At 34.9% G+C, this 27,044-nt stretch overlaps 1 long non-coding RNA gene across 5 annotated transcripts in view; it reads right to left on the bottom strand.

The window, feature by feature from the left end:
- Window positions 1-27,044, bottom strand: part of LOC145683314 (uncharacterized) — a 564,956-nt gene that overhangs the window by 276,805 nt on the left and 261,107 nt on the right. For all 5 annotated transcript variants that reach the window (XR_014131021.1, XR_014131022.1, XR_014131023.1 and 2 more), the window contains one exon: window positions 26,399-26,483. This is a non-coding gene — a long non-coding RNA (uncharacterized LOC145683314). The remainder of the gene's footprint in view (window positions 1-26,398; window positions 26,484-27,044) is intronic.

Below are 27,044 nucleotides of genomic sequence, written 5' to 3'. Positions count from 1 at the left end.
AACACAAGAAACACAGATCAATCGATTAAAGAAGTTCATGAGTCAGTTCTGGAGAGCATGTTAATTTTGCCTGAATCGATTATCACCCATCGTTTTACAAGAAGACAGCATAACCTGATTGACAAATATGATGCAGGAAACTCATCAAGAAAGGTTAGAGGAAGATGTGTTTCTTGTTATAAGAGACATGACACAAAAGGATCGACAACGCAAGGCAAGAGAAAGTATGCGACCCAAGTATCAACAGTTTGTGATACCTGTGAAAATAATCTGTTTTTGTGCAAGGAGTGTTTCAATTCTAGCCACTAAGAACCCTAAAGTGCTCAAGATCATTGAGTTAAGTGTAAGTTTACCAATTTAAGATGAAGACAATGTGAGAAAATTAAAATAACAGAACAAATGATGATGAGAGAAAGTAGATTTTCAATATTCATATTTACACTCATAAAGTTCTTTTACCGCTGACGCTTATGTTTGACGAGAGTGAAACTCGAACTGGTTTGAATTCGAGTCCATCACATTCGATGGAATCCATCACAATCTGAAAAAGTGGAAATTGTAATTGTAATTTTATCACATACTATAAAAATAGTTATTGTAGATTTTTAGAACTGACTCTAAAAGTAAACTATTGTATTTGGTTTTCTGAATAATACATATATAAAAAAGTAAAGGTATAAATACAATGATTATCATCACTTATATTTTTGACAAATATAAGATATAGGCTGAACCCAAGAGTGCGGGTAGACTCTCACGGGGTGTAGTAGTTGGAAACAACTCGCTAAACAAACCTAAGTGTATATGTGTTCACATACAAGGGGCCAGAAAAAAGTCTTAAGTATGTATTAAAATGATACACGAAGCCCCGGAAGGAAAACCAATGTGTATCAATCCAGATACACACGGCCTGATCGTGCAACCGTCCCAAAGACATTTTGGCCCAAAAGGGTGAACCAGCATATCTTCCTTCGGCGCTCACGATACTTCTCTCCAATCAACTCTATCTGCAAATTCTCTTATAAAGTCTTCTGATAAGTCTTGGCTTTCCGAAATATTCTCCCAATCAACTTTATCAGCTAATTCTCTTATAAACTCTTCTGATAGCTTTTTCCATGAACATATTTTACTCAAATTAACTTTCTGGAGATATTTACGTTTGAAGACTTCTGTAATGTGATCATAATTATATTCCTCCTCATAATCATCATAACCTATAGATAACCATTGTTCATCATTCAGTGAATCTAACATCTCATCAGACAAATTCATAACGTTTGCATAGAGAATGTTTTGTATAATAAATGAGTTCTTTTCTTTAGTGGCTTTCTTGAACAAATGATCTAACATACCTACGGACACGCTAAAATTTATTTCCTCTTCATCAGTATAACCACCAATATATAAAAGTTTACATACACAATCAAATATAGGTATGTAAGATAATATTTTCTTAGCACTAGTCATATTCACCTGTTCTCTTTTATTCTTAGATTTTTTAAATTTATCTCATTTTTGTTGGTTTTCTATATAATAAATATGGAAGCACATTTTGATTTATTACATGATAGACTTAAACTAATTCATCACGATCTTAAACTCTTAGCAGCACTATTAGAGAAACAAATACTGTTAAAGGAAAAAGAATTATTAATAAGGCAACAAAAAACATCTGATTTGAGTAGTGATGATGAATATAAATATGGTAGTGATGATTATGACGATGATGAGTAAGTTTACAAAATGATTTAATTTTAATATGTGTATATGTAACTTTAATGTTTTATTCCCATGAAAGTCGTGTTCTAATACAACGCGTAATATGTAGACAATGGCAGGAGTGTACAATGTTAAGTGTTGTATTAGTATATATGGAAGTAAAAATAGTACAAAAATGAACAGAAATAATCCGGCGAGGATAAAAAATTCAGTAGTAGGATTTTCTATATATTAAAAGATGAGTAATTATATTAGATTTACTGTAGTGGAGTTAAGGCGACGATGTAAAGAGAGGGGAATCAGAAGATATTACCGATTAAGAAAACATGAACTAATAAACCTTCTTAAACAATATGATGATGAACAAAGCAGAAGACAGATTAGAGATATATTCTAATTAAACAAGAAATAATTGAAGAACCAAAAATCAAAGTTGAATCAGTACCAATTGATGTAAAACTCAAAGAAACGACAATGAAATCAAGATTAGAAACATGGGAATTTACAACAGATTACAAACCACAAGATCCACTAGAACAATATATTACTGCAACATCTAAAGCCACATTCAACAGATTACAAATTAGCTTAAGTAAACATAGTTCATTAAAAGCTAATCTTTATATAAATTGTACATATAAGAAAGGTGAAGAAACTCAAAACTTCTATTTTAACACTGAAAACCAAGAAATATATCAATCAAGTAATTTAAAAGAAGAAATAACTAAGATGAAACAAAGATTAAGAACAAGATTGGATGAGCTTCAAGCTAGAGGTCAAGCTGGGCTCTTAAAAACATTAACTTTTACAACTAGCAATCGTCAAATATACACCGTATAGAGGATCAACATACATACAATTGCCTAAACAAATTCAAAACAAAAAGGTAGTAATTAATGTAAAGAATGAAGATGAAAAATGGTTCTTATATTCATTATACAGAGCCTTATATCCTACAAATTCACATCCTGAACGAGTACTAAAAAATAATAAACTTTTGTTAAGCTCAGAATCTAAATTAAAAAAATATTCATTTTCCTGTAAAATTAAGCGATATTCCAAATGCTGAAAAAATACTTAATGTTTCTATAAATGTCTATGCGTATGATAAAGACTATTCAATCTATATACTACATCCCACACAAAACAAGCAAGAAAATCATGTCAATTTATTATATATAAAAGAACAGAATGAAGATCAAGTTAAAACACATTATTGTTGGATTAACACTACAGTACTCGCATGAAATTGTTGAAACATGAGTGCTCACGCGGATTACGATTGTAGTCCATTTGATGAATATATATATATATATCTTAGTGGTTTTTCAATTCGTATTTTTTACATTATTTTTGCGGGTTTTCACAAGCAGTAAAGAACACATTTCAGTGCAAACATTTTGCATTTTGATGCACAAAAAGATTAGAAGCCAAAACTTTAGAATCAGTATGCAATTTTTTAAATGTTCGTTTATTTTCTTTCTATTTGATTAAAAATTGAAATAAAAGAGGAAATTTGCGTTTAAGATGTTAAAAACTGTTTAAAAAATGAAAAGTAGTTCCTAAATTGTTAGCAAGTTTAACTTTTACACTTGAAAACAAGGTCAAAAGTAGGCAAAATCTTGGGTGTTTCAGTCATAAGATTCAGTGCAAAGAGCGTGCTTGTAGTCAGAGCAGATCCACTTACAGCACCTGAAACATCTTTTTCGGGTACTCTTGTTTCTTCATCTTCCACAAAGAGGTTCGATAAGTTCCATAGCCACAGATTGCAGGAAGTATCTACGGTTGATCATAGCATCATTGTTATTTGCTGTGAAAACAATGAGAGCGTTTACTTCAGCAACGTTATACACGTGAAAGAAGAGAGTGAGTTGCCATCTTTTTGAATTCCTGGCTGTATCACACTGGTGGCACAGTTTGTCCAATATATCAACTCCAAATTTAGTGTTGTTCTATGGAGTAATCACTATGCAGTGTAGCTATGATGTTATGACACTGTGTTCGCGTATTTCTTGGGTGCACTGAATCAATATACCATCTGGTAATTCTGTTGTTTCCAATATAAAATTCTCCATGAAACCTGTCTTCCTGGATAACACCGTTCCTTTCTTCACCTTTTATTTCTTCCAAATCGTCACTACCGGTACCACTTTCTTCACAGTCACTACTCGACAACATCGTCCTCTATTTCATCTTAGTGTTCTATACTCAAAACACTTTCGTCGGCACTTTCAGTTTCTGTTAGCCACTGTCGTATCTGCTCTTGCTCTTAGATTTTAAACTAACATATATATCACATATATTTGAGCGAAAAATGTGAAATAATACATTCAAAACTAGAACAGTTAAAACGTTTGCCAGAAAACGAACTATTACGTCAGTACTCGCACGGATTACAATAGTAGTTCATGCAAAAATAACAATCCGTAAAACATCAATGCGTTGACTTTGGATGCTATCATTCAACTAATGGTGTTCTAGAAATGGGGGAGGAAGGTAGACGACCGCTCAAGGTCACAAGTGTTTCCAACCCTAAGATACCAGAAAACTGAAACCCACTGGATTACAATAGTAATCCACGCGAGCAGTGTAGTGTTAAGGATTTAAGCAGACTAGTATGTACACAGTTAACTAAAATGAGAGCTCGAAAATATTTATGTGATAGATGTTATACTCTTACTCACAAGACGCTTTAAATAAACATGAGCAAAATTGTTAGTTAAATGAACCAGTAAAAACTATAATGCCTGAAGAAAGTAAATGTGATGAATTTAAAAACTACCAATACACAATGAAAATGCCATTTGTGATTTATGCTGATTTTGAATGTTTGTTACATAAAGTTATGGGTTGTGAAGAATGCTATCCAGATAACGAGCCATATACGAAAAAATATCAACAACATAAACCATCTGGATTTTGTTAATATGTAGTAAAGAGTGATGGAAGTAAAACCAATCCTGTTTTGTATAGAGGTGAGAACGCTGCTAATAAATTTATAAGACTGTTAACAAAAGAAGCTAAACACATATCGAACATTTATAAACAGAATAACGAATTACCATTAAAAAAAAATCAGAGAAAAGAGTTCAATGAATCTAAATGTTGTTATCACTGTAAGCAGGAGTATACTAAAGTAAATTATAAAGTTAAGCATCGTGATCATATAACAGGAAAATTTGTAGCGCCTCTATGTAATTGCAATTTAAAAGTCAAAGTACCAAAGTTTGTACCAGTGATCATACATAACTTGACAGGATATGACTCACACTTGTTTATAAAATAACTTGGATGTAATAAAGAAGAAATAGATCTAATACCCAATAATGAAGAAAGATACATATCATTCAGTAAAAAGGTTGGAACTATTAAATTGAAATTTGTAGATTCATTTAGATTTATGGCTTCTAGTTTAGACAAATTATCATCGAACTTAAAACCTGAGCAAATGATACATACCCAACACTTTTATCCTAATCAAGAACAGTTTCACCTTGTAATAAGAAAAGGTGTTTACCCATGTGATTATGTTAACAATTGGGATAGGCTTAGAGAAAAAAATTACCGCTAAAGGAAGCATTCTTCCACAAGCTTATGAACACACATATAAGTGATGAAGATTATGAACATGCAAAGAAAGTATGGGAAACATTTGACAGTAAGAATCTCGGACAATACCATGATTTATATTTGAAAACAGATGTATTATTGTAAGCAGATGTTTTTGAGAACTTTAGAGAAACATGTCTTCAAGCTTATGACCTTGATCCTGCTTGGTATATGACAGCACCAGGTTTAGCGTAGGATGCAATGTTAAAGATGACAAATATAAAATTAGAATTGTTGTGGGATTATGACCTGGTATTAATGGTAGAGAAAGGTATAAGGGGCGGGATTAGTCAATGCTCAAAAAGATATGTTAAAGCAAATAATAAATATATGGAAGATTACGATAATAATAAAGAAGGTTCTTACTTAATGTATCTAGATGCCAATAACTTGTATGGGTGGGCAATGAGTTAATATTTACCGTACAAGGGATTTAGATGGTTAAGTGAAGATGAGATTGAAGAAATAGATTTTACAAGTATAACTGATAATTCTGATACTGGTTACATATTAGAAGTTGATCTTGATTATCCTAAAGAATTACATGACTATCACAAAGACTATCCATTAGCTCCTCAAAATATATGTTCGCCTGGTTCCAAACAATCAAAGCTATTACCAACCCTATATGACAAAGAAAAATATGTAATTCACTATCGAAACCTAAAACAATGTCTTTCACTTGGATTAAAACTTAACAAGATACATCGAGTAATAGAGTTCGAACAATCAGATTGCTTAAAGAAATATACTCATTTAAACACACAAATGAGAACGAAGGCAACAAATGATTTTGAAAAAGACTTCTATAAACTCATTAATAATTCAGTATTTGAGAAAACTATGAAGAATATTAGAAAGAGAGTTAATATTAAATTTGTAAGTGATGAGAAAAAAATACGAGAAGCTTGTAGCAAAACCAAATTATAAGAGTACTACAGTTTTTACGGAAAATTTAGTAGCATTTCACATGAACAAGGTTAAAGTGCAATTTAACAAACCGATTTATGTTGGTATGTCAATTCTAGTTTGCCAAAATTTTTAATGTACGATTTCCATTATAATGTGATGAAACCAAAATATCAAGACAAAAATAGAAGTATGTTATACAGATACCGATAGTTATATATACCATATCCAAACAGAAGATGTGTACGAAGACATAAAAAATTATATTGATTACTTCGACACGAGTGATTACTCTAAAGATAACAAATATAAGATACCACAGGTTAATAAGAAAATACTTGGTAAGATGAAAGATGAACTTAGAGGAACAATCATAGAAGAATTTATTGGTTTAAGATCAAAAATGTATTCAATCAGATTCGAAAAAGATAAATGTTGTAAGAAAGCAAAAGGAGTTATGAAAAATGTTGTAAGTAAAGAACTATCATTTAACGATTATAAAGACTGCTTGTTCAACCAAAAAGAATATTATAAGAAGATGAATTTGATTAGAAGTTATAAGCACGATTTGTACAGTAAATAAGTTAGGTTTAAGTTTTGTGGATGATAAGAGATGTGTTTTAAAGGATGAGGTAACTACTCTATCATAGGGACATTATAAGTTAGAAGAGTTGTAGTTTTAGATGTAAGATTTTAGATTGTAAGTTTTTAGATGTAAGTTTTAGATGTAAGATTTTAGATTGTAAGTTTTTAGATGTAAGTTTTAGATGTAAATTGTTTATAGTTAAAAGTAAAACTCTTATAAAGTTCTATTTGATTCTTATATAAATCCTTTTGTAACTAGATTTAATGATTTTTGTAATTTTTGTACCTGGATTTTAGTGATTTTTTGTAATTTTTGTACCTAGATTTAGTGATTTTTTGTAATTTTTATAACTAGTTTTAATGATTCTTTGTAATTTTTTATAACTAGATTTAGTGATTTTTTGTAATTTTTATGACTAGATTTAGTGATTTTTTTGTAATTTTTGTAACTAGATTTAGTGATTTTTATAACTAGATTTAGTGATTTTTTGTATTTTTTGTAACTAGATTTAGTGATTTTTTATAATTTTTGTAACTAGATTTAGTGATTTTTTGTAATTTTGTAACTAGATTTAGTGTTTTTTTGCAATTTTGAAACTAGATTTAGTGATTTATTTGTAATTTTGTAACTAGATTTAATGATTTTTTATAATTTTTATAACTAGATTTAGTAATTTTTTGTAATTTTGTAACTAGATTTAGTGATTTTTGTAATTTTGTAGCTAGATTTAGTGATTTTTGTAATTTTTGTAATTAGATTTAGTGATTTTTGGTAGTAAGATGTAAGTTTTTATGATTTTAAATGTCATAAAAGCCTATGCGACCTCACTTTAACATTGTAGTTATGGGAATACTTTGCGCCGTGTAGCTTTGTATAATTAGTTGGTTACTTCTGCGCTGGTTAAAAATATGTCCGAAATGGGTTGGTCTAGATTTTTTGGCCCAGAAATGACCATGTCCTACTACTTCTCTACAAAATATCTAGTTTTTTCCTCCAATTTCTCAATATTATTTAATAATTAATTCTACACCATGCTAGTAGCTCTATAGGCACTATATATACACTAATAAACCAATAGGGCTAGAGATAAGAGAGAATTATTATTATTACAATTGGAAAACAAACTGTAAATATAATATCCATATTCTCCTGTCCTTCTTTATACGGTATACTGCTGACTGGCTTAATATAATTGTTCGAAAGTTCACACTCTATCATATTTCTTCAACTGCCATATAGTCGGAACATCGAAGCTGACTTTCCAATTGCTGAAGTTCCAATTCGCATTGGATTCCTTTTTCACAACATCCGAACAGAGAACAATCATCTCTAATAAATATCAGAAATAATCTAGGAGTATCGTGATTTAAAAAAAAAAAAATTTGGTTGCTCATTTGCAAGCGAAAACTTCTGTTGGCCATCTTGGTCACTTGATTTCAATCCCTTTTTAAGTCGATCGAAGAAATCTCGATGATAGTTTAAACGCAGTTTCTTTCTTCTGTCTCATAACTTCAAACAATTATTTTTATAGCCTGACATCCCAGAGGTAACATGAAGGAACGGCATACCCAACAGGCAATCACAGGGTAACATGTCGACCATTCTAAAAATTACAGTTTGAAAAAGCCCTTAAAAATTCAATTAACGAAATTTCTTCACTCGTGGTGAAGTTGAATCCCAAAGGAGTATGCACAGTTCGTACGTCAATCTTGCTTATATATCGATTAACACAACAACGACTAACCAAATTCCTCGTGACAAGGTTAAATCTCGATCCTCCATCTACACAAATGTTTGTCAATACATTGTTAAATTTTCCGGAGACAAGAGTTGCTACTAAATCATCTGTCCCCGACGGAATACTATTAAACCATTCATTAGAGCGAACTACCCATTGATCCTTTTTATTATTTCCATTTAAGGAATCCGGAGCAATTGAAATCCTGACGTCATCACTCAATTGATTCGATTTTGTCTTAGATCTTAAGGAATATTTTTGATCATTCGATCTGACTTCTGAAAATTTTGATGTTTTTAGAAACAACCATTGTTTCCTTTCCTTTATTAACACCCATCTTTTTATTATATTATACTTTTTCCCGAGTATGCAAAACAACCTGCTGTGAAATTTGAAGAAGTTCCATCCTATTATTCGGTACATAACTATTAGGCATTCTGAACCTCTGATTCGGATTCATACCACTAAGTATAATCCTAACCATATCCCCTTCATTAAAAACCAAGTTTAAAATATTCATTGAGACTATTATTAGTCATTAAGAAGCTCACTAAGATGTTGCTTTCTATAGATCCTTTTACTTATTAATGAATGAAAACTAGTTAGAGTAATAAATCTTGAAACCATATTGTATTTAAATTGTTCCCAACTAATGTTATTATTCAACGCTGAAGTTACTGACTTCAGTAGAATGCCTTCACATTTTGAAATCAAGATGGACAAAATCACATTAAACGAATAATTACTATCCAATAGAATCTGATCTATTTTGACCAACATCTCAAAAATCTGATAGCTATTATTTCCACTCACATTCCTGATACTCGATAGTCTATTTTTTTAAAATAAGAATAAGATTTCATGTGAGCATACCTTAGCATTAACTTGTGTTCTAAATTCAAATGAATGCGGTTAGCTCCCAACTGAGAAGCTGTATTTTGAATAGCTTCTTCTCGATTACCAAAATCATGAACTCTAATTTCTGACTGATTATTGGAATTTATAACAAATCTGTTATTCCCTACTCTAGGAGTCGAACTAAGGATATCCGAGAATATTCTATAATAGTTTCCTAACTCTAGGTATCTGTTATGATTTTGTTTGTTATTTTAAGTGTTAATATTCGGGGGAGAGCCTGAATATCTGTCATGTAATGACGGATCAGAAAAGGTAAAACGATGTTCATTTCTCAATATTATCGGATGTAAATTCATTCATTTATTTGATTAAAGAAAAGTATACTGATGTCATTACGGAAAGAGTGGGTGTGTTAATGGATATTTAGGTAGGTTATCCTTGTCTGAAAACAAACCGTTTAAACAAAACCATTTTAATGTACCAACTAACAAAGAGAAAATATGTGAAGAACAAATGCAAGATTTAATTCGGCAAGGAATATTAATTGAGGTGGATCATTCCGATTACACTAGTAGTTGTTTTCTAGTTAGAAATCAAAATAATACATATAGAATTGTTGGGAATGACCTAATAGTTAACGATCCTGGGAATGAATTAATAGTTGACAATGAATTAATAGTTAACGATAGTAAAGGCAAATGAATTACTAGTTAACGATCCTTTTCCTTCCCCGAACATTGAGGAATGTTTGTCAGGGTTATCAGATAAGATTTTTTTCAGTAAATATGACTTACGCCGAGCATGTAACCAAATTGTTTTGTATAATGACTCACGAGAATATAACCACTATTGTTATCCCTAAAGGTTTATGTTAGTATACAAGGGTTCCCGTTAGGCACTGTATATACAGTAATAAACCCAATGGCGCTAGGGATGTTTCAGATACAGCGATAGGTCATTTTGCATTGAAACATATTAAGCGTTTTATAAGAATTTAATAACAATTTGAGGTGAAGGTGGTACAGTCAGCGACAGTAGAAAATGGAGGTTGGATACATAAGAAATGATAGCTTTTTCCAGTAGCAGAATAGTTTCACTGTATGCCTGATAGTTGGACAACCAACATGACAGCAAATACATGCCTGAAAACATAAAATGCCAGGATATTCCTCCATTTTGAGGAAAAAGTATTACTATCGGAGAGCATCACTTAGAGAAACAACCACGAGATAAATCTACAGAAATTCCATTCACATTAAATTCAAAGAGATAGGAATTAATGCAAAGAAAACGAAAAGAATAATACGTTTCATGCAGAAACCTAAAAAGCACGGAAAGCTAAACAAAATGAGAAAAGAAGGAAAGGAAAGAGCAAAAGACATGGGAATAAATTAAATTTTAATACTTAAAGATAAATAGCGTCCGTCTTTCCCCCTGCCCCGATCGTGGGTTTTCTCCCTTCATAGGATAAATCTCTTTCAGTGTCAAACGCGAACATCATTTATAGTGTTGAAAAAAATTAACTCAGTCTAGGCCGAGACTCGAACCCCAGACCCCTTAGAATGACAGTCTCACGCTGTATCCACTTACCTACACAGGCTCTATCTATAAAACAGCTATTACCCGCGCTGTTATCAAACGTGTTAAATCAGCCATTGTCGGTGAGCCACCCCAGTTCCATTTGAAGTTTAAATTTTATTTACCTCACTTAGCCATCTATGGGTAGCAGTCCCCTTGCTTTCATAAAAAGCATTTGTTCTGTAGATTAAAATCAAGAATGAATAAATCTGTACTCTTGGGAGCTTACTGGTGCACCAACATATCTATCTATCTATCTATATCTATATGTCTATAGATATAGACATATAGGTGTGTGTGTGTGTGTGTGTCGAATTGATTCTGGATTAAAAGAGCGACTTCGTAAATTTACGGAACGCGTGTTAACACAACAGTAAGGACACCTCGTAACGTTGTTACGTAACACACGCAGTGTAAATAAAATTTCAAAACCAGAAGTCGGAAGATATGCCGTGGGTAAGTCGGTAAGACGTCTGCTTGCTGAGTGCAGAAATTCGGGTTCAAATCTGGGCTGTTACGTTGTTTTTTTGTTCCGTTGAAAATACATTTCTATATTTTTGCGTTTGAAATTGCTTTCTTTCATTTTTGGTAGATTATCTTAAATTAGTGAAGGCCAAGTAAGGTCACATTACATATATGTCTGCTTTATCTGTGTGTACAGTCCAGAGATGGAGTGAGTCAATTGTGTCAAGATTTGTGAGTAGGTCAGTGGATCGTGGGTCAACAGGACGTGACTCACTGTGACACACCACCCACCGTGACCTCTTTGACTCACACTGATCCTACGTTTTAAATTTTAAGGTCTCCCTCTTTATTCGGCCTCCCTCCTTATTATTAGATTCAATGTATAGATAATTATTGAGTTGAGTTGATTTTGAGTTTAGCGCCCTTTTCAGCAGCGAGGCTATATGAGACGGGGTCTACTGATTAACATAGAAACCGAAAAATATGAGCTCCCGTTGGGAATCAAACCAGGGTCTTCCACGCCACAGGTATATAATTGTGTCTTATATAGCAGTTAATATTCTTGCTATAAAGTATCAAATAACTAAACATTTGATGTAAATAAATGAGAAACCTAAAATATTGCAGATTACTGCAATTGCGATTTAATTCAATTTTAAGCATTATACATCCATATGATTGTTAAAGTTGCTTTATAAAGATGCAGATTATGAATTATAGTAATTTTTTCAATGAAATTAAATTAAATTAAGTTTGACGTATGATGCTTATGTCGGCTAGGTAAAGGAGACGGTGATGATGAGAAGTGAACGAAAAACGATGTAGGTAGGAGGAAACAGGAGAATCCTGAAGAAACGAACGCACACGGTGTTTCATCACCACAAATCTGACTTTGTGCAAGCTGGAATCGAACCAAGGACCCCATGCACCAGAGGGGAACGCTCTACCACTAAGCCACTTTGGCCCTATGAAAAATACAACCATATTTATTCTCTCTCTCTCTCTCCATTTTTATATAGGTATCAGAAGCATGAATAATTTTCATTTTGGGGGGTGTGGTGGCTCAGTGGTAGAGCGATGACCTCCGGTGCTTCGGGTCCCTAATTCGATCCCAGCTAGCGCCGTTTGGACTTTGTGGTGGACAAACGCCGTGCTGGTGGGTTTTCTCGGGGTTGTCCCGTTTCCTCCCACTTTCTTCATTCCACCGTTTCAGTCCTTTCTCATTATCACCGTCTCCTTTAGCCTAACCGGCATAAGCATGGGACGTTAAACATAAAGATTTCATTTTATTTCAATTTTTGTTTTGAACGCATGGTTTCAAGTTGGTATTAAACTCAGAACTCTGATCTTAATGAGTTGAGTTGATTTGGAGTTTAACGTCTCTTTCAACAGCAAGACCATATATGACATGGACATATTGATTAACGTAAAACCCGAACCATGTAAACTCCCGCCGTGTGGTGGTGATTGTGATTTTGAGTTTAACTGCCCGGTCAGCAGCGTGGCTATAGGAGACGTGGACCTACTGATTAACATGGAATACGAAACACATGAGCTCCCACCTGGAATCGAACCCGGGTCTGTGCGTAGGCTAACTAACACCGGGAATTGAAATTTGTTCTCATTGTAAGAATGTTAACGTTCCTTATTTTACCGGTTTTGTATAACTTCATGGACCAAATTTCACAGAAGTAAATCCCCACGGTAAGCAGGTTTGCATATCCAGACTCCTAAGTATGAAAACATTTACCATTGAAAGATATTGCTTCTTAAAATATTTCCAAGTGACTTCCAATTTTTTTGTTCTTGTTGTGGGGCTCAATGGTAAACCGCTTACTCTGGTGCATGTGGTCTTTATTGTTTCGATCCCCGGGCAAGTAAGTTTGCGTTGGACAAGATCGTGTCCGTAGGTTTTCTCAGGATACTCCCGCTTTTTGCCACTTTTCATTCAACGAATTCTTCTATCATCATTGACTTGCTTTAAACATTGGAGAGGTCTTGGTCCCTTGAGCATTGCGGTGATGTAAGAAATTAGATTCTGTCCCAAGCTTTTGGTTTGTGATGTAAACCTTTGCTGTGGTTCAGTCTCAGTATTTTATTACGCGAGGTAAAACCATCCATACAGCTATAAATGTTGTTCTATCTTACGCAACCAGGTATTGATATTGAGCCAATGCGGAACCTCATTTTTGGCGCTTTGAGGCCAGGAACTGACTTGGGACATTACGCTGTTTTCAAACGACTAGGATCTTTCCAATGTTACCATCCGCGTCCAACTACCCCATGTTTAAAAGGAGAATAGAAAGAACCCGTGTCTAAAACTTCCGGACCCAGTTTCTTGACGTTCAAGTTTAGGGATCGATTTCTGACATCACAATTGTGCTCAACGGATCAAAACCTTTCAAATGCCGCCAACGCCGTCCAACAACTTCATCTTTAATAAGTGAATAGAAGGGACCCGAATCGATAACGTCAGGACCCCATTCCTTGAGTTGCGTGGCCTGGGCCAGACTTCTGACATTACTACTGCATTCAGGGGACCCGGACCTTTCCAACGCTACCACTCGCGTCCAGCAACTCCATGTCTAACATGGTCGTCCTGACGCAGGAGAATCGACTCCATGCTTTTTCCATAATTATTCTCCAAATGGATTTATATACAAGGTAGTTTGGCAAGTTTAGCAGCAGGTCTAAAATAAGCCTCTTGAGAGTGAATCTTATTTGTTAAAGAACACATAACGATCGCTTTTGGCTCTTGCAATGGTCTGTCTAAGCGGCTTGGAAAAAAGAAAAAAACAGCATAGCATAACAACAAAAAGGTGTTTCTCTTATATGGTAAAAATAAAAGCACAGAAAGAAAAAGTCAAAGTTTCGTAAGGTGAGTGTCTGGGGACGCCGAATTCTACTTTGCCCCGGGCAACGAAATTTCTAGCTACGGCTCTGAACTCCAACACTTATCGGTCATTCAGAGTCTCATCCCTTACCTACAACAGCGTAGTTTGATTAACCTGTTATACCAATACGTTTGGAAAGAACCTTTGAGTGTGACTTATTGATAGCTATGCAATATGTTGACAGAGTGCTAGTCTTCAGTTTAGCAACGAAGGTGCCCTTAGGCGAAATTTCACGTTGCTCTCTACTTTAGTCTGTGCCTTGTAAATCGTAACATTATGTTTAAAGGCAAGCAGAAACAAGGTCAGTTGTTTAGTACTTCTTTGCAGAGCAACTGATAAGGCGTTTGTATCTTTTACACAAATAATTTTTCCCAGATTGCTGTTTGAAGCCTTTTTGCATTATACACTATAAAATAACATATCCAGATTCAGAGAAATACACAGAAAGTTTAAAGAAGGGGGGTTAAAATATCTTTATTATTCAGATGCTTTATTATTATTATTATTATTATTATTATTATTATTATTATTATTATTATTATTATTATTATTATTATTATTATTATTATTTTCTTGAGTACAGAGATACAAAGAACAAGAACTCCGTCACCATTAACATGGAAGCTAAATTGACTTCGAATTGGAAATAATAGATCAATGCATTTAATTTCGAGGAGAGGTTATAGGGGAGACACGGATCCAGGGCGCGATCGGGGCAATCGCCCCCCTCCCACGGAAGAGGAAGCTTTCTTATTTTATATATAAATAAAACCCATCCCAAAATTTGGAGCTCTTAAAACTAGCTAATTAGCAGTATTACAATCCACGCCCCCCCAGCAGTCCCTTCTGGATCCGCCCCTGCTACATGGGTACTTTAGAGTTCACTGCTTTTCCTTGCAATCCACGCTCATTGATGGATAAGTATTATATTCTATTATATTATTTGTCAAATTGAGCGAAATAGTTTTACCACAGCGGCAAATTCAACAATTAGGTTTAGGAAAAACAACTCATTGGTTCAAACACACACAGAAAGAGAGAGTCCATTTGTTCGGGATGTTTTTTGGGGTTCGCGGCGTCTCCCAAGAAGAAATCTTGCTAAAACATATGTTGTTTTTAACAAGGAACATAAATGGGTATCAGGTATATCAGTACTTCAAATGAAAAGCAAAAAGAAAAGAGAGATAAAGATGAGTAATTTCCTATACTGTACTTTTGGCATTGAAGAATACCGTTCCTGTTTTATTGATCTACTGTACGCACTTCTGCGTTTTACTAACCAAGCCAAAATCATGCTATATATACCATATATCGGCTAGGTCCAATCTGCTGCCAATGCGCCTTTTCTTCAAGGAACATTTTTTTTATTATTACACGCTCAGAAACAAGGATAATCACCCGAAACCTGAGAAGATCTGGAGAATGACCCAGTAACAATAAACTGACAAAGGAAAGGAAATACAAAAGTGGAAAACTATTGTAATCCAAAGTAGAGGCATTTTTTCTTGCAATAACCGACCCTTCAAGTCGGGGGAAGTTTCTTGAAATAATAGTAATATATTTTTAACTTGCTTCTTATTTTAGCTTATGTAGTAATTTAAGACACAAAGATGTATCGCAATTTGCAATACATTTTTCAATTTGCAGTGCAAACATGTAAATGCAATGTTGCATTTCCATGTTTGCACTGCATTGCATTCGCATTTGCACTGCAAGCTGCGATGCGATACTGCATTTAAAAAGTGCAAGGAGATTCCTGACCAGTTGTTCATTCAGAAAAAATGTTCAGGGTGAGGGGAGCACGGCTGGTACTATTCTATTTATTATTGTATCATAGACGTAATATTTTCGTCTCCTCCGGGGGGCACTCTCAGAGCTCCGGGAGGGGGGCAGTGCCACAAAAACATATCTGGAAGAAATACTGTTCCTGACACCAAGATAAGACAAAAGGTAATAATCAACCTGGGTGCACAAATGCTTAATTTCGGAGCTATAGGCTGCCAAAAACATGAAGAAATGAACTTTAAAGGTCCATAGCTCCAAAACTAGGCGACCTACCGTAGTAGGGTCAAGACCTTATTTAGGAACTAGTACATGCACTATCCAAATATCCATGTTTCAGAATTCTGCCATACTTCTGCAACAATTTTTATACAGGTATTTGGTGAGTACTTCAAATTATTTGCACATAGCCAAAGTTCCTCTCTAAAAATTGTCGCATGTGTACTCTAGATTCTGAAACATTGTATTTTTGGATAGCGCACATATTAGTTTCTAAGTGAAGTCTCAACCCGACTACGATAGGTAAGGATGCGCACGAGACAAGATTTGAGGCTTTCTCGTCTCGAAAATGTGCTGTAAAAGTGATGTCTCGACTCGAAAAATGTATTCTTTTTTATTGCAAGAACCGCTTCCAATTATTAAAGCAAATAAATTATAAAACAGGAATTGGTGGAACGAAAAGTGGGAAGACGCACGAGAACACTGAAAAAACCCGCGGTTTCGATCTTGTCCACCACAAATTTACTTGACCCACCAGAGGATGCGCGCTACCAGTGAGCCACCGCTCCCAATGATTAAAGCAAGTAAATGATAATACAGGAATTGGTGGAATGAAGAGTAGGAAGAATCGGGAGTACCCTGAGAAAACCCACGGATACGATATTGTCCATTACAAACTTACTTGGCCCAGCAGAGGAAGCGCTCTACCACTGAGCCACTGCACCTAACGATTGAACCAAGTCAATGATAATAGAAGAATTAGTGGAATGAAATGTGGGAGGAAGCGGGAGTACTCTGACAAAACCCACAGATACGATCTCATCCACCTCAATCTTAATTGGTCCACCAGAGAAAGCGCTATACTACTGAGCCACCGCGCGCAATGATTAAAGCCAGTCAATAATAAAATAGGAATTTGTGGAATGAAAAATGGGAAGAAGTAGGAGTACCCTGAGAAAAACCACGGATATGATATTGTCCACTACAAATTTCCTTGGGTGGTGATCAAAACAATAAGGACCCCACGCAAAAGAGGAAGCGCTCTACCACTGAGCTGCCGTGTCGAATGATTAAAGCAAGTCAATGACAATAGAAGAATTGATGGAGTGAAAAGTGGCAAGAAGCGGGAGTACCCTGAGAGAAGCTACGGATACGATCTTGTCCACCGTAAGCTTATTTGGCCGGGGATCGAAACAATAAGGACCCCACGCGCCAAAGTAAGCGGTTTACCATTAGCCACCGCGCCCAACAAGAACAAGAAAATTGGAAGTTACTAGGAAACATTTTAAGAAGCATTATCTTTCAATGGTAAAGACCACTGCCCGATGATCGTCTTTTAATAACTCCATGAGGAGAAAGCATTGATAAGTCTCTCTCCTATATTGTCTTTTTCAAACCACATACTTTATCCGGATATTATCCTTTATTCGTCATCCGGATGTAATAAGTTATCCGAATGTTCTATTATCCAGATATTATCCGTTATCTTAATTTTACAAATTATCCGGATAAATCCATTATCCGGATCTTATCCGACATTTGAATAACATCCGTTATCCGGATCTTATCCGTTATCCGTTATCCATCATGCGGATAGTATCCGTTACCTCTATATTATCCGTCATACGCTATCCGGATATTATCCGTCATCCATTAGCCTGATATTATCCGTTATCCGTCATCCGTTTTGTTGTCCGTCAACCGGATATTGCAAATCCGGATAAGTTTCTATCCGATATCAGTATAAAAATTATCCAGATGTTACAATCCTTAATCACCATCGCAGGAGCTAAATATCTTCAAAGTCTGCTACACAAGAGCGGGGGCGGATCTAGTGGGCGATCATGGCGATTGCCTCCCAGAAAGGGAATATTTGTTATTTTAAATATAAATAAAACCCATTCGAGAGTTTGGAGCTCTTAAAAGTAGCTCTAAATAGGAGTATTACCAACCACCGAGCCCCCAGAAATCCATCGTAGATCCACCTCTGGACAAGAGAATGGGAAACACTTATTATTCACATTCAGTTTGCGCATTTCAACAAATAAACAATTTTTTCTTTCACATCTGCATTCTACTGAACTGTAATGCCTTTTATGTTTAAAAATAATTATTCATTTTTCAATAATTGTCAATGTTTATAAGTTCAGTAATTCACCATGAATAGAGTCAACTAGAAATGTTTTTGTAACGAAGAAATAACAACATGAACTGTGAAATATCTTCTTACAAACTGTCGAGAGTTGAGAGTGGACAAACTTTGTTCTTTCGTTTACCGATTACCTCGAAACCGCGGTAGCCAGAAATAGACCAGGATAGGGGACTTATATTAAGAAAATGAAAATCTTAGAAAAATGCAGAAGTCTTTTAGTCTGAGAGAAAAAAGGAATGAAATCTTTAATTTCTAGTTCTGTTAGTCTTGTAGCTCTTAGTCCGTACCAAAGTACTGATAGAAATATGGCCAATGAATTATGACTATTTAGTAGAATATTCCACTTTAATATTACAGGAAATTCATCTTCCGGCTTGCTTGGTTGTGAAAAGTTATAGAGTGTATTGGTATACTATGTAAAGTATGTGTACTGTCGCTGATTTGTGATAACAATCAGAAACAGAAGTAAAATGTAAATTGCAGTAATCGTTTTCTGTTAATTTTTATATTCAAGGGGAGACGGAAAACCTACTTTTATCTTAACATTTGTTTTTCTTAAAATTTCTATTCGGGTTCACACTCTTCCCCCTCAACATTGAATACGGTTCCATACTCGCTTTTGTTTATTGCGATACGACTATAAGTTCTCAGTGAATATTTAGACGTCACAGCTCCTGCAATGTATAAAAGTGTTTGTAGAATAAATCACATTCAATTTTACGTCCTAATAACATATGTAAATCAGGTTGAATTCATGAAATGATTGAGGTTGGAGTGAGCGTAAATGTTTTCATACTTACAAGGAAGGGACACGCAGTAGCTCCGCTGAGATCGGAACGAGACCATTGTGTTTGCATTTTAAATGTTATAACTAGATGGATCCCAAAGTTATACGTGCCACCGGGCGGAATATCGTGAGTTACAACGTATTTTGTAATGTAAGAACTACAAAAAATTACCATGCAGAATAGTTTGAACCGTCATTTGTTCGGAAATGGTTGAGTAAGTGAAAAACTCTGCCAACACTTATCCCACCATTTTCAACGAGAAACTTTTCGTGGTAAGAAAAAAATGCCACAGGGTGCCCCGCGGGGTCCCAGATGGGGTCCAACTCAAAATTTTCAAATGGCAAGGGGGGTTAAGTGGCACATCATTTGAAATCTGTTGTAAAATGAAAGAAAATGCAGCAAGTCTCGACTCTCTACAACAACCGTGTGCAAAAGGGCGACGGGTCAAAGCGTAAAACAAAACTTAATTGCAAAGTCCATGACTACCCCTATAAATCGGAAACGGTAAGACAAATGTGAAAACAGGAAATAAAGCGTGGCATTATTTTCAAAGCACAACGTGAAAATGTCTTGTTCCAGGGTCCCCACATGGTCCCAGGTGGAGTCCAACTAAAAAGTTTCAAATGGCAAGAGAGGTAGGACATCGTTTGAAAGCTCTTGTTAAGTGAAAGAAGATGGAGCACGTCTCGACCTTCTACGACAACCCTGTCCAAAATTTCGGCGGGTCAAAATATAAGCAAAAGCTTAATTGAAAATCTATGTAAACCTTGAATCTAAGAAACAGCTTAAAACCTATATCGAAAGGATAGGCATACCAAACTGTTGAAGCTAGGAAAACCAAATTTGGCATGAATGTTGATCAGTGGATGACGAAAAGATGCGAAATGTTCAAAAAACGAAACGTCTTGAGTTCAAAATGCCGTAGTATGTATCGAACGCATGTCCAGCTCAAACCACTGGTGTTGGAGGTAATCCAATATGGCTGCCAGCGTGAAAAATGGGTTTGTATATAAATATGTTATTTCTTGGAATACTGTAATTAAACCAACAAAGTTTGGCGCAACTCGAAGTACTGAAATGACTTACACATGGTTTGGTACTACTCGCCAATCTTGCAAATGATCTTTTTGGATATTTGGTATTGCTTGGAGTATTGTGATCAAACCAACGAATGACATACAAATGTAACCGCCACGAATACGCAGTTGCGAATTACAATAGAGCCAACCACCTACTGGTGCAGCAAGTCCTTTATGCATGAACTACGTATGACAAAATTAGAGGAAGTCAGAGTTGTGTGTTCATCGCATGTTCGTTATATTAAAGTAAATGATGGCGAGGGAACCAAACAAAACATATATGTGTTGTTACCGAATGAAATTATACTTGAGGTGAATCGAAATCCAATTGTTCTTTAATCTTCCTATTGTTTCTTAATATATAATAGAGAAAAATAGAGATTTAAATTTGTACTGTTATGAACGACACATGTTTTAACCGGCCATCTTGGATTCGAGGTGGCCATAGTTTATCAAATAAGATTTTGATAACTTTTTGATAACGCAATTTTGGACAGAGTTGTCGTAGAGAGTAGAGACTTGCTCCATCTACTTTCATTTAAGAAGATCTTGCAAACGATGAGCTACTTAACCCCTCTTGCCATTTGAAACATTTTAGTTGGACCCCACCTGGGACCATGTGGGGACCATGGGACAAGACATTTTACCTTAAATTGTTGTACTTTGAAAATAATGCCACACTTTCTTTCCTATTTTCACATTTCTCACCGTTTCCGATTTATAAGAGTGACCATTGACTTTTCAATTAAGTTTCTGTTTACATTTTGACCCTCCGCCATTTTGCACAGGGTTGTCGTAGAGAGTCGAGACTTGCTGCATCTTCTTTCATTGTGCAGCAGCTTTCAAACGATGTGCTACTTAATCCCTCTTGTCATTTGAAAATTTTGAGTTGGACCCCATGTGGGACCCTGCGAGGATCCTGGGCATTTTTTTTTTTTATCCGAAAAAGTGTGTTCTTGAAAATGACGGGATACATATTATCCGAGTTTTCCATTTACCCAACCGTTTCCGAACAAATGATTCGGTCAAAATATTCTGCCAGCTTTGTAGTTCTTACATTACAAAATATATTGTAACTCACGATATTCCGCTCGGTGGCACGTATAACTTTGGGATCCATCTAGTTATAACATATCAAATGAAAACACATTTGTCTGGGTCGGATCTCAGCGGAGCCACTGCGTGACCCTTCCTTGTTAGGAGTCTGGATATTTAAACCCGCTTAACGTAGGGATTTATTTCTGTGAAATTTGGGACATGGCGAATAAATATGAGTGAGCTTGGAAATGTGAAAGTTCATCTGAATTTGTTTTACAATCACTTCAAAATACAACTTTATATATACTTTTAAAAAGCCATCCCTATTTTGAAAAAAGAATTTTACTGTATTCAGGCTCGAACCACCGCCCTCCGGTTCTAGAACTTTAACAGCGCTATTAAGCGCGCTTGACCACAGAGGCAACTCACGAAAATGCGTTGTGATATAGCGAATAGAATCGCTCCAAGCGCAGGTTTACACTTGGATTTTTAAATAGACAGTTTCTGTCCTTTTCAGTAATTCCAACTGAAGATATTGACTGATTTCCCATATTGGGACTTTGCGTGAAGTGTGAATTGTATGCTCATTTCAAAAAAGCACTATTTTCTGTTCTTTCAATTTTACGTATTTCTGAGTAGCGACCTGTTTGTGCAGCGATTTTCACACAGTTAAGCGTTTTACTAACCCCCGGAGGCATAATATGTTAAACGTAGGCACCATTCTGTTGTTATCATAGTAGTCACTTGTAAAGGCACACCTAGTATTAGTTTTGTTTTTGTTCTTGTGTTGACCTTGAAGGATCAACAAATGCCTTTCGTAAAGCTACAAGTTTTTTTTAACTTTATACTTTATAGCAAGAATATTAACTGCTATATAAAACACAATTAAATACCTGTGGCGTGGGAAACCCTGGTTTGATTCCCAACGGGAGCTCCTGTGTTTCGGATTACATGTTAATCAGCAGATCCCGTCTCATATAGCCTCGCTGCTAAAAAGGACGCTAAACTCAAAATCAACTCAACTCAATAATTATCTATACATTGAATTTAATAATAAGGAGGGAAACCTTGAAGGAGGGAGGCCGAATAAAGAGAGAAACCTTAAAATTTAAAACGTAGGGTCAGCGTGAGTCAGCGAGGTCACGGTGGGTGGTGTGTCACAGTGAGTCACGTCCTGTTGACCCACGATCCACTGAACTACTCACAAATCTTGACACAATTGACCCACTCCATATCTGGACTGTACACACAGATAAAGCAGACACATATGAAATCTGACCTTACTTGGCCTTCACTATTTTAAGATATTCTACAAAAAATAAAAGAAAGCAATTTCAAACGCAAAAATATAGAAATGTATTTTCAACGGAACAGAACAAACGTAACAGCCCAGATTTGAACCCGGATTTCTCCACTCAGCAAGCAGACGTCTTAACGTCTTACCCACGGCATATATTCTGACTTCTGGTTTTGAAACTTTGTTTACACTGCGTGTGTTACGTAACAACGTTACGAGATGTCCTTACTGTTGTGTTAACACGCGTTCCGTAAATTTACGAAGTCAATCTCTTAATCCAAAATCAATTCGACACACACACACACACACACACACATATATATATATATATATATATATATATAGATAGATAGATAGATAGATAGATAGATAGATAGATAGATAGATAGATAGATATGCTGGTGCACCAGTATGCTCCCAAGAATACAGATTATTTCATTCTTGATTTTAATCTGCAGAACAAATGCTTTTTATGAAAGCAAGGGGACTGCTACCCATAGATGGCCAAGTGAGGTAAATAAAATTTAAACTTCAAATGGAACTGGGGTGGCTCACCGACAATGGCTGATTTAACACGTTTGATAACAGCGCGGGTAATAGCTGTTTTATAGATAGAGCTTGTGTAGGTAAGTGGATACAGCGTGAGACTGTCATTCTAAGGGTCTGGGGTTCGAGTCTCGGCCTAGACTGAGTAAAAATTTTTTTTAAAGGAATTCAACACTATAAATGATGTTTGATACTGAAAGAGATTTATCCTATGAAGGTAGAAAGCCCACGATGGGGGCAGGGGGAAAGACGGACACTGTTTATCCTTAAGTGTTAAAATTTAATTGATTCCCATGTCTTTTGCTCTTTCCTTTCCTTTTTTTCTCATTTTGTTTAGCTTTCCGTGCTTTTTAGGTTTCTGCATGAAACGTATTGTTCTTTTCGTTTTCTTTGAATTAATTCCTATCTCTTTGAATTTAATGTGAATGGAATTTCTGTAGATTTATCTCGTGGTTGTTTCTCTAAGTGATGCTCTCAGATAGTAATACTTTTTCCTCCAAATGGAGGAATATCCTGGCAAGTTATGTTTTCGGGCATGTATTTGCTGTCATGTTGGTTGTCCAACTATCAGACATACAGTGAAACTATTCTGCTACTGGAAAAAGCTATCATTTCTTATGTATCCAACCTCCATTTTCTACTAGCGCTGACTGTACAACACAACAGCGACATTACAAGAATAGTTAATTAATAGATGATATGAAAGTATACTCAATTAAAAGAACGTATACAGTTTCTGGAAACTAATTATTGGTGTTGACAACTCGGTTTAGAAGAGACCTTTGGACAATATTAACTCTCGCCGCTCGAGTGTCAAAGAGATTACTAGACCGTGCTGTTCTAGCGGGAACACGAAAATTTATCTGACTTAACTACTGTTCACATGACAAGTGGCCATTTTCACTTTTTTGCAAAAAATATTAGGTCAGAAATGTTATTTCTCACTATGGAAGGTTAGATATTGAGGGATTTTAAAACGTAATTTTTTGGAAGTGTTCTTAGGTGAGGCAGTCGGTAAGATAAAATGGCTTAAAATAAATTCATTACGGAATTTAATTTTTTAGTGAGTAAGGCTGGCCATAGACTAGATAAGAGAACAGTAGTCAAGAATGGGAGCAACATATGACTTATAGAAAAAGCTTAAGTAATTAGGAATTTTTGTGTCAGTGAAGCGTTAAAGGAGTCGCAGTTTTCTCATAGCAGTACAAGTTATTGTGCTTATATGATCCTCAAAAGTAAGCTTACTGTAATGATAGTACCAAGATCTTTGAAAGACGAGACGGGGCTTATGATCTTACGAACAATTTTGTAAATGTGTTATAGGTTCCTTTTTAGAGAAATCGTAAGAGAAGCACATTTTTTAATGTTTAAGCTAAGTTTCCAGGAGTTACACAAGTTGAGAAGGATGGAAGAATAATGTTGAGGAGTTATCGCCTTGTACTCGGATTGGACTTGCCTGTTGGGTTTGCAGTCATCAACGAATAAAAGAATATTGGTGGAGCTTTTTGTGAAGAAAGAAGTCAGATAATATATGTATAATAGGATGAGAAATGGTCCCAGGGCACTGCCTTGAGGAACTCCAGAAATTACGGGAATAAAATCAGAAAAGTAACCTTAAAATGAAACTCGTTGTGTCCTAGTACGGAGATAGATTTAAAGAAGACTAAGTAATTTGCCATGTGAATTGAATCTAGAATGAAGTTTGTATACAAGAAGATAGTGTGGGAATGAATTGAAAGCCTTATTTAGGTCCAAATAGAAAATGTCGAGTTGAGAATTTACTGAGATTCTGTCCACAGCATCGTACAGAACAGTTAAATTAGTAACACAAGATTTTCCTGGCAACAAGCCGTGTTGTGAGAGTTTATAAATGGAGCAACAAATTGAAATATAATGTTTTTGATTATCTTTTCACAAACGAGTGAGAGAGTATCAGCTCTCTTCGAACAGGTAGGAAAGACACTTTCTACAAAACAGCGATTTAATAAATTCGAAAGGTTTCGAGAAAGTGAATTGGGAACGCTGCGTAGGAAGCAACTGTAAATTTCTTCTGGCCCTAAGACCCGCTGCTGGGTCCACCTCAAAGTGGTATTGGTACAAGACTAAGATAAAGAATAAACAGGGTGAAGAGGGAGAGGGAAGGAAGGAGAAGCAGGATGGGATGAAGCAAAGCTACTAGCAAAATATTCATTAAAAACCTTAGACTTTTTCATTTGCACATGCATTTTTGTAGGGCAGTTTAGTCCGTATACTAGAACTATTTGTTAATTATTGCCTAGAATATTACTTGTATCAATTGTAATGGGCTCAATGTACTACTCGTACTTTCTTTTCATAAGATATTTACTATGGCTTGTAATATCTGTAAAGTTCTTGTAAGTATATTCACTGGGAAAATCCTTCCATAGCTTCAATGCACTTTTTGTTGCGAAGTATGCACTTTAGTTCCTCATCAAACGACGGGGGCAACTTTAAGAAGGTCTATTACGGAAGGGCACAAAATCTTTAACCACAGCCTGTATCACGTTAGTAGATTTGACTATTTTCTAAACTAATATTTAGGTTATAAATATAGAAGATCACTATAATTTTATAATATCATTATAATCATTCATTTCTTAACTGACGTTCTCAAATTATTATCTAAAAAAAATCTCTAAACCTTGTAAGGTAATTATTAAAATTACTGCATTTGCGGTCTTGTTCCTGTAAGAGAATTCGTCAAGGCTGTTCAGGAAGTAACTCAAAATAGAAAATCCATATTCAAATTTAACTTTCATTGTAACATTAAACATTTGGACAACCATACACAAGTAAGTGCTTTTATGTTACGGAAAACAAAAACAGTAAAACAAATAGATATAACTTAGCTTGTCTTATCTAATTACAGCTTTCAGTAAATTGATGTTCATTTTCAGGTTAGTGTTCATGTTAGTTACATCGATTTGAAATTATTTAAAATTTGAAAATTATCATTAAGCTATTAAGGTCTGTATTCGTAGTTGCAGCAGCAAGTTTGATTTAAAATATATATCAATATTAAATGAATTTATTTTGTCTCTAACGAAGACTTGTTCCTTAGATTATGAAAGCTATATAAGATGATTGTAAAAACGGACAGGATTGTAAAAACGCACTTACCATCAACATGAGGAACACATATCATCAAGTAGAATATGCTTAGGAGCACAGCAACTGTTTTAAATATTTCCATTTTTTACGCCACCTAGAAGTAAAGTATGACATCCATACTGTTATATACACATAATAAGGATATTGCTTTTAAATCTACGATACGCTTTAAAGATATTTGTAATGTTTCAAATATGATGTTCCATTTGATTCTTATGGAACGAACTATCTAAACATATTTAGTAGCTTCATTTAACACTACCTTATCAAAATTATTAGTTTGATCGTCATTTTGTCAAACACGTATTAACATTTAGCTTCTAACTTAAACTTGCATTGATTTGTTATATTTTTGAAATTATTAGATTAAATGATTCCATCTTCAGAAAAGAATCAATGAGTTATATCGTAAAATAATATAATATAAGTTATAAAATAATATAAATTCTGCTATTTAAAATTTTTGGTTTAACATTTATTTTGTTTCACACTTTTTGTACGACGATACAGACGGTATAGCAGGATAATGACTATATTTTCAACAGAAATATTTACAGGAAGTCTTGTGAAATTTTAGGTGTCTTTAACACGTTTATTTCCATGAATATATCATAATCATTCTATACTTAGAATAATGTTTCCAGGACTAAATTTA

The sequence above is a fragment of the Thermobia domestica genome, chromosome 4 (assembly GCF_964235325.1).
Source record: "Thermobia domestica chromosome 4, izTheDome1.hap1.1, whole genome shotgun sequence".
Lineage (NCBI taxonomy): Eukaryota > Metazoa > Arthropoda > Insecta > Zygentoma > Lepismatidae > Thermobia > Thermobia domestica.
This window is presented reverse-complemented; position numbering and strand designations above follow the sequence as displayed.